The sequence below is a fragment of the Cryptotermes secundus genome, unplaced genomic scaffold (assembly GCF_002891405.2).
Source record: "Cryptotermes secundus unplaced genomic scaffold, Csec_1.0 scaffold250, whole genome shotgun sequence".
NCBI lineage: Eukaryota > Metazoa > Arthropoda > Insecta > Blattodea > Kalotermitidae > Cryptotermes > Cryptotermes secundus.
In genome coordinates, this window is record NW_019738873.1 from 2120094 (window position 1) to 2129505 (window position 9412).

A 9412-nucleotide genomic window follows, 5' to 3' on the forward strand; every position below is an offset into this window, starting at 1 on the left:
ATTCAGACGCTCATGACCGGATCTTAGTCCTGAAGTGAGCTTCACTGTTTGGCCTTTAATACGAATCCTTTCTGATGACAAGAGGGGTCTATCCCTTCTCACTTGTCACAGTCAATTACTTTCTATATTTCATCTATATTTTTTTTAAGATGTGTTACTTATTCCATATAATCCTTTCCATTACTGAACTGGAATATGAATAGATACTAAATTTTCAGTATTCATTACATTTCTTTAAGATACGTTATTATTCTGCCCTGTACTGTGCGGTCTTAATCTTGTTGACAAGGTGTAATTCACATTCTTGAATTCCATCATTCTAATGAAAATAATAATAAATGGGAACATGAGTATTGTTTCTTACAACACACGATTTATAATACTTCAATGTAACCGAAAAACTGTGTTCTGTATGGCTTTCAAGTGTAAGTTATGAGGAAATTGTGGGGTTTAATATTTGTATCTCAGATGGAAACAGAATATTCTTTCAACAGCTTTCCTAAATACAACTATTCATGTATGTCACAGTTCACAATGTTCAGTGCCTTTGGTTAAAGAGGTGTTACATGTGAAAGAAAGGTTATGACTTTCGAGGCATTGGTGAGAAACTTTCCCCAGATAAATAATTTGCATTCTAATCTCTTGTACTCCAGAGCTGCAGAGGCTCTTATTTCGTTATTTTTTTTTTTTGGAAAGGGTGGGGGACCAAGTTTAATAGCACTTCACTCAAATCCAACCCAAAGGATATGGGTGAAGTGATATTGAACTTACGTATGGAGCTGAGCCCTTCTTGAGAACCCTCCAATTGTGCAGCCACTCAAGAATTTTCCAGTCTTTTATGGAACCCTAAGGTTCATTACTGTGTTCACAAGAGCCCTCCACTTGTCCCTATCCTGAGCCAGCTCAATCCAGTCCATACCATCCCATCCTTTCTCTCTAAGATCCATTTTAATATTGTCCACCAACCTAAGTCTTGGTCTTCCAAGTGGTTTCCTTCCTCCGGTTTTCTCACAAATATCTTATATGCATTCCTCCTCTCCCCTATTCGTGCTACATATCCTGCCCAACTCATCCTCCTTGACTTGATTATTCTTATAAAACTTGGAGAAGAGTAAAAGTTATCACGCAACAAAGCTACACTAAAACTAGAATTAGAACTAAACTAAATTTAATCCTATCCCACCGGAGCGGCCCGGATTCGATCCCGGGTCTGTTCAAGTGAGATTTGTGGTGGACAAAGTGGCGCTGGGGCAGGTTTTCTCCGAGTACTTCGGTTTCCCCTGCCAATCTTCATTCCACCAATTGCTCCACAATCACCCTCACCTATCATCTGCGACTGGTACAATAGGCCAGAAGTGGCCGCAGTAGAAGAGACTTAGCCCCACCCCACTAGCAATAAAAAATATATCGGCTTTTTCTATGTTTATGTATGTACAGTTCATTCCCAAAGTTTGTCAGCACATTTAAGATTCACTCTGTATATTCAATATAGTCTTCAAATGTAACTTTAAATCGCCATTTAATCTACGTTTCCCTCTATGTATAACACAGTACGTCAATAATGCAGCAAATTGTTCATTTTTCTTCCACTTGCACTTTTAACGCAACGCCTTAGATGGCCATCGTCAGGTGTCTCAATATATTAAAACTGCTACACTGCATTAATATGCGCTAAAATCACACGTTGTAGTCCACTTAATATAATAAAATAAAATGAATTAAAATTTCCTATTAAAATATTTCCTTGCTTATTGTAAAACTCTATTCCACCTCACAATGGGGTGGCGTCCACTTGTCTGGAACTACATGTTCATCGCGTACTAAAGCACGTCGGACCAACAGGAAGAACATTTAAGAACACATTCACAACATATAAAGCAACAATAGTAACTCCGGATATTCAAGTCATATATTGAACACCGGACACACATACGGCACAATAACAGATACCAAGAAATTATAACAACGGGAGGAAGGGAAAATATTTGAATACATTTGAGGAGTATCATATTTAGAAAAGCAGTAAGGGGAATCTACATATGAATGACACTAATATTGATACACAGAATCCTATATTTAAAGAATTATACAAAATTTACACAAAATAACACTATACCTTCCCCCACCTCCCACCCCACTCCTCACAACCAGGGCATATAAATACGGAAGTAAACACACCACATCTGCACTAGTGAAGACAACGCCACACGCTGCTAGAGGGAACAACGCACAGCTAAGGAGCATGTGAGTGTAAACTAAACCAACATAAAGTAACATTAAAAACAACAATCAAAAAGCAATATTACCATGTGGCATTTGTAGATTACAGATTGCAGACGTAACAGAACAACAGGCTAATGAACATAAAAAAGCTGCTGCAATAAAACACCGGGTGATAAACATAGTTCTAAACAAATGAACGACACCCCTTGTGAGATGGAACAGAATTTTACAATAAGTAAGGAAAATATTTTAATAATCTTTTAATTTTATTATATTAAGTTCACTACAGTATGTGATTTTAGCGCATATTAATACAGTGTAGAAGTTTTAATATATTACGACACCTGAAGATGGCCATCTAGGGCCGAAATATGTTGTGTTAAAAGTGGAAGAAAAAGGAGCAATTTGTTGCATTATTGACGGCCCGTGTTATACATACACATTTGAATATGGCTCGCAACAGGATGCTTAAATACAGAACTACGTTTCCCTGCAAATTCAAGACATATTTTGGGTATACAGGGCCATAATCACTATACATAAGGATCAGTGAACTTCACGGTACTGTAATACTATACAGAGTGTTCCAGGAGGGAAGGTCATAGTATCGGTCATTCTAAGCAAAAGTGTATATGTACATGTGCCATATTCCGAACGGTTTCCGTGATAAAGTTATTTCACTGTACCCTGTACAGCCGAGCAACACGCCATGTCCTCATGCGAGTTGCACCGAGATAGAGCTATGTCACTGTACAGTACACTGTACAGACGAGCAACACGCCATGTCCTCATAAAAGGTGCGAAATGCATTGATGTGGATGGTGAAATGTTCGAAAATGTATTATACTAGGTATTCTTTACCAACTTTGTCACTTTAACAATAAATATCGGTATTAGAAACAAAACGTAATATCTATTTCTTATCAACAGTTTTGGAACTGTACAGTGAATGAGCTCTATCTCGGAAACCGTTCGGAATGGGACACATGTACATATACATTTTGCTTAGAATGGCCGATACTGTGACTTCGCTGAATACTGTCCTTTCCTCCTGGGACACTCTGTATAGCCCGTGAGGTCTGTACATCTAAAAGTTTACATTTTAAAAAGGCAAGTTGTTTCCTGTTAAAACAATTTAAAATTTGATTTGAAAATAATTTTAAATTGTGTGTTGTATGCCTTGATGTTCCATTATGTGGCACGGATTTGTATTTCGTGATTATACATGCTCTGTTGGTTGGTGTGCGTTAGGACTACTAGCAGATTCCCTTGCTGAACCCCTCCACTTATCATTCATTTACTCTCTAATTACTTGTGCTTCGATGTTTTCAGTCTCCCAGTTCATCTAACCTGAGCAACCCCTGAACAACTTTACAACTTTTTGTTTCATTATATTGCATATTCTCCTCCCTTTCCTTACTTCCTAGGTCTCAGTGTCAGTGGTGATACTACCCATGATGCATTCTGGACAGTCTTAGAATTAGGTATAATGTACGGGGTTCCGTATGACGCAACATATCTCAGTGGTTGGCTTACACTTGCCATAACTATCTGTGGACACCAGAATTTTTCTTGAGAAGCCATTTAAGAAATTTCTGCACTTTATGGAACCCGAATATTCATTGTGACGTTCACAGCAGCTCATAGCATATTGAGCCAATCTAATCATTCCATATCCTTTATTCTATTACACGTATTTTAGATCCATTTTAATATTCTCCGTCTATCTATGCAAACAGCACTATGCTAAAGGCCGGGGCCGTGTCATAGCTCAAGTGGTCAGTCACTGGCTTCCCACCGCGGCGGCCCGGGTTCGATCCCTGGTCTGGTAAAGTGGGATTAGTGGTGGACAAAGTGGCACTGGTGCGGGTTTTCTCCGAGTACTTCGGTTTCCCCTGCCAGTCTTCATTTCACCAAATTCTTCATCATCATCAGCCGAGGCAGGCCACTCAGGCCACTCAGTGGCCGTCATGCCAAGTGGACCCAGTTGGACTCCACCTTCCACCCCACTAAGCGAATTAAAAAAAAATAGTCACTAGCTTCCCACCGCGGCGGCCCGGCTCTAGTCAAGTGGGTGCTGGACAAAGTGGAGCTAGGGCAGGTTTTCTCCGAGTACTTCGGTTTCCCTTGCCAATCTTCATTCCACCAAATTCTCCATCATAATCACTTGGACAGATACAACAGGCCAATCAGTGTGTCCGACGTGGGGCCAGCTGGACTACACCCCCCACTATGTGAATTTAAATTAATTTTTTTAAAAATGCTACAAGCCGAAAGGTTGCGGGTTCGAGTCCCAATGATGTCATTGGACTTTATCAATTTACCTTATCCTTCAAGCCGCACCATGGTCCTGGGGTCGACTCAGCCTCTTAACAGAAATGAGTACCAGGAATCTTCCCGAGGGTAAAGGGCGGCCAGTGCATGAGGCTGGCAGCCTCACCGCCATCTGTGAGCCGATTGTCTAGAAAATGTGGGAGCCTCAGTGTCTCAAAACCCTATTTTGGGCCTTCATGGCCTGTTACAGAGATAGCTTTTTTTACCTTCATTTATGCACATATCTTGTGAGTGGTTTCTTTTCTTCTGTTCTTTTACACCAGAACTTCACGTGAGCATCTCATCTCTACCATGCACCCAACATGGCCCTATCATCACAGCTGAATTTCCTCACATTTGACAAAGAGTAAAATTAACATCCTCATTATGCAGTTTACTCCAGCCATCTCCCCTCTTAGGTTGAAATACTGTCTTCAATGCCATGTTCTGAGAGACCCTCAAATTGTGTTCTTGTCTTACTGTGAAAGACCAATTTTCAAACACATGTGAAAGTACACATAAAATTATAGTTTTTACATGTCAATGTTTACATTTTCATATAGCAGACAAATTATATTGAACTGAATGGTAATAAGCATTCACTAAATTTAAAATCGTGAATACACCAGCGATGTCAGCGCCCTAGAACAGTTGAACTTCACCATATTTTCAAAGAATTTACCTACCTTTATGTTATTTTTTCCTGCATTATGATGATGACATGTGGACACCAGCCTAGTTTTTTCTAGACTCTAATGCCTTTAAAAGAAATATTTTTTAAATACAGCAAAGTACCCAAAATTTTAAAACCCACAATTTTTTCCACCATCGCAACACATTTAAAAAAATTAATCATAACTGGTTGTTTGGATGAAATTACCTATAGGCACTGAACCTGTCATCATACTTGAATTGTGCAAAAAGTTGCCAAAGAAATTAGATCAAATAAAATATTAAACTCGTATTCGTACATACGCCATACACATACAGTACATATATATATTCTTATACAGACATCAATGAACACTCATCAGAAAATTGTAAGACTAAGCAACTTAATAAGTAATTTTAGTTTCTAAAGGATTCTGGCAGCTGCATATAACACTCAGAATTACTAGGTTTTTGGACCTTATCCATCCTCCAGTATTCTAAACAACCAGAAAACACAATGTTTCAGAAACTGGATCTGTTTCCATCCTCCAGTGAGGGAGGACACACCTGCTTCGCTGGGTCCCTTAAAAAGATTTAGGTTACCTCTTTCTAAGGGACCCAACAGAGTAGGTGTCTCCCCCTCACCTGAAAATGGAAAGAGATCCAGTTTCTGAAACGTTGCGTATAGTAACAGATCTTCAGGGAAAATATGCAGCCTTCTTTAAGATAATATTCTTGTAGAATGTAAAATACCAATATGATGGCCATATAAAAATTTTCTTTGGCTTTCAGTTGATGACAATAACTACTGAACACTAAGCTGGCCCCATGAAATTTGGTATCGCAACAGTCAAAAAGACATACGTGCACATTATGTATGAAACGGTTTATATATGAACAGTTGCTGTTAGTTCCTCAGAACTCTAGCCATGGTAGAGGGGTCATACCATCTCTCGTGGGGCTGGGGGAGCAGTCATATCAGCTGACATCAGCGTGGGTACTACCAGTGTGGAATGTAGTGTCTTGAAGTGTGGGCAGGTGTATAGCACTATTCCTGGTCTCCGTAGGCAATGTTTTCCGCGTAGGGGGTAGCTCTGAACGTCACCACAGCAAGCGTACAGCTTCGCGTGCTCCACGACAGTGTTTACCTTTCTGGGCGGCTAAAGTCACGAGGCGCTAACTATACTAATATGGCATGGCATTAATTTAATGAATGTTTAACAAATCATAATAGAAAATTAATCACTTAATATTTACGTTTTTTTCCTCCTATCACACTGAGATACTGCGGTCCTCAGCATCCTCAGCAAACACATCAAAGTCAAAAGTCAAAGTCACTTTATGACTGACGGTTTACTGCCACTCAGTTCACCTTGACACCAAGCCCCTTGGAGCCCACGATCGGAGATTTTTTTCAACTCAACCCTTGTGGTCATGGTCCTTATGTAACATCTTCTTTGACGAGAAAATTGGTTTGTCTCATATGAATATGACTGGCTTTTGTCAAGTGTATGTATTACATATAAAGCATATTACTGGAAATTCTTCCTTTTGCACTATATACAAGTCCTCTGTCAGTTACAGCTTTGCAAATCATAACATGCCTATCTGATTTGGCTTGTGCTCCAATGGCAGCTTAGTCACTTGAACGGTCATAAGGTTAACCACCACCAAGTTTAAGCCTCTTCTATTTTCTATTTCTAGCTTCACCTTGTCCCATACTGTGAACATGTTCATTCTCATGCTTTTTTATGACTTCTGCTCGCTGCCTGCACAATTTTGTTATCAAAACGTATACATATGGAAGGTCGAAAGCCATGTGCAAATTGCAGACACTATAAAGGTATTTCATTCTATTTTATACACTATGAATCTTGGCCAATTCATTTGTAGCTGATGTTAATGGCTTCTAGGATCTGACCCCATGTAGTCTGGCAGACTGCTACCAATATTCTGGGGGCAGCACATTCCTCTGAAGCGTTAGTACCTACCAGACTAATGGCAACATCCCAGGAGAGAGCAATCTTCATTATAGAAAGATGTTGAATCTCACAGCTGTAGTTAAACACACAAACACATGAGAACAGAGATGACGATGACTTCTACTACTTCATGACAAAAATGACAGTGATGACAATAAAACATTTACTGGCCAATTTCAGGGAGTAGCCGTCATTATCCACAAATTTATTTTGAACCAAAGTTTGCATTAAAAAAACATAAATGGTTGATTTAAACCTATATGTACAAAATACTGCAAGATTAATTTGTGTAATTGTACCATTATCCTAAGTCGTCTATTAAAGCTGAATATGAACTCCTTTACCTACTTTAACAGCGTAGCATATCTCCAGAACTCGTTATATTCATGCATGATGACACTGATACAAAGTATTATAAACACTATGATCCTTTCTACAGTCAGTCCGTTATTTCTAAACAAGCAACGACACAAGTTACATCAAGGCTGCACAGGGTTCCGAAAAATCTGCCTGTTTTATACTTTCATCACAATGGTCAAAAAGTCTATACAATATTTAACAAAAAATTATGCACATTTGGCCACGTACATAATTTTGTGATTGCCCCACAAGTGCAAAGTAAATTGATCTTGAGAGAGAAGGTATGTTTATGGTAATGTTTCCCTCTACAAGTAGTATTCCACATAACATGACATGAAATTGGTCAGTCGCATGGAGAAAGGAGAAACGTAAGGATAATGACACTGCAAAAAATACTCGTAATGCGCAACTCTCTCAGATGCAAAAGGAGTCATATTTCTTAACACAAATCACTTGTTTTCAAGGTTTCCTGACAGTTATATAATATCAACATATCTGGCATGAGCCTATATATATCCATTCTCACAAAGGCTTTGATATCAAAATAGTGACACATTTGCTAATTTTGAATCACTAATATTAATTACACACACAGTACTTCAGTCAGAATACTGAAACAGCTACTACGAAACTGAAAGGAAAAGCCATGATATGGCAAGACCAATAAAGAAGAGTAAGGAGGAGACTTTCCCAAACTCTGGGTAACTATGTGCAAATAGTGAAACAATGTATTGAAACAGAGAATCAAGTTTTGAAGAGTAAGGAACGAAATAACACAGCTGTATGATATAGCTAAACCGACATAATACTAATAACAACAGAATCAGTCTACAGTAAACATATATATGCCCAGACAAAATGCTGCACCATATTTTATGATCATATAACGATACATATCATGAAATATGCACACCTAACATACCACACATTAACAACCTGTACATCACAGACACTTGTCTCTGGGCTCCACAACTGGGCTTACTACGCAGAAAGCTTCTAACAATAAGACCTACATTCCCACTTCTACACTGTAGCATTCGAGCCTTAGTATTAAGTTGGCATACATATTTCTTAACCTCCCATACTAAATACTTTGAAATATTTTTTAAAACATTTTTAATTATTTTTAATATTTTCAGTAGTCCCATAATTAAACATTTTATATATCTTGATATATAGTATGTATTTCATTTTCTTATATTTTATCTTTTATCTTATTTTGTACCTTCTATTTTAATCATAACACCAACTTGAAGCAAATTTTGTTAGTATATAATATGATTAGAATGGTCAAGTCAAGGAGGATGAGGTGGGCAGGGCATGTAGCACGAATGGTGGAGATGAGGAATGTATATAGGATATCGGTGGGAAAGCCGAAAGGAAAGTGACCACTGGCAAGACCAAAGCGTAGGTGGGTGAACAATATTAAAACGGATCTTAGACAGATAGGGTGGGATGGTATGGATTGGATTGATCTGGCTCAGGATAGGGACCAGTGGAGGGCTCTTGTGAACATGGTAGTGAACCTTCAGGTTCCATAAAATGCTGGTAAATTCTTGAGTAGCTGCAAAATTGGTGGCTCCTCCGGAAGGGCTCAGCTCCATGAGTAAGTATATAATACGACCCGTTGCTCGGGTATGGATCCATATCGGCAGTTCAGTAACTAAACATATTCCTACATATAACTGCCTGATGATGGTCTCGTATGACCAACACACGTAGCAGGATAAAAAGTCGAATTGTATAACATTAAAAGTGAATATATTTGTTGTGTTGACGGTTAACCTAATTCCTACATATATAATACTATGGCATCTAGACCTGTTGCTTGGCAATGACCGCAAGGCAAACAACTAGACAACGGCCATTGCTAGACAGCAGCC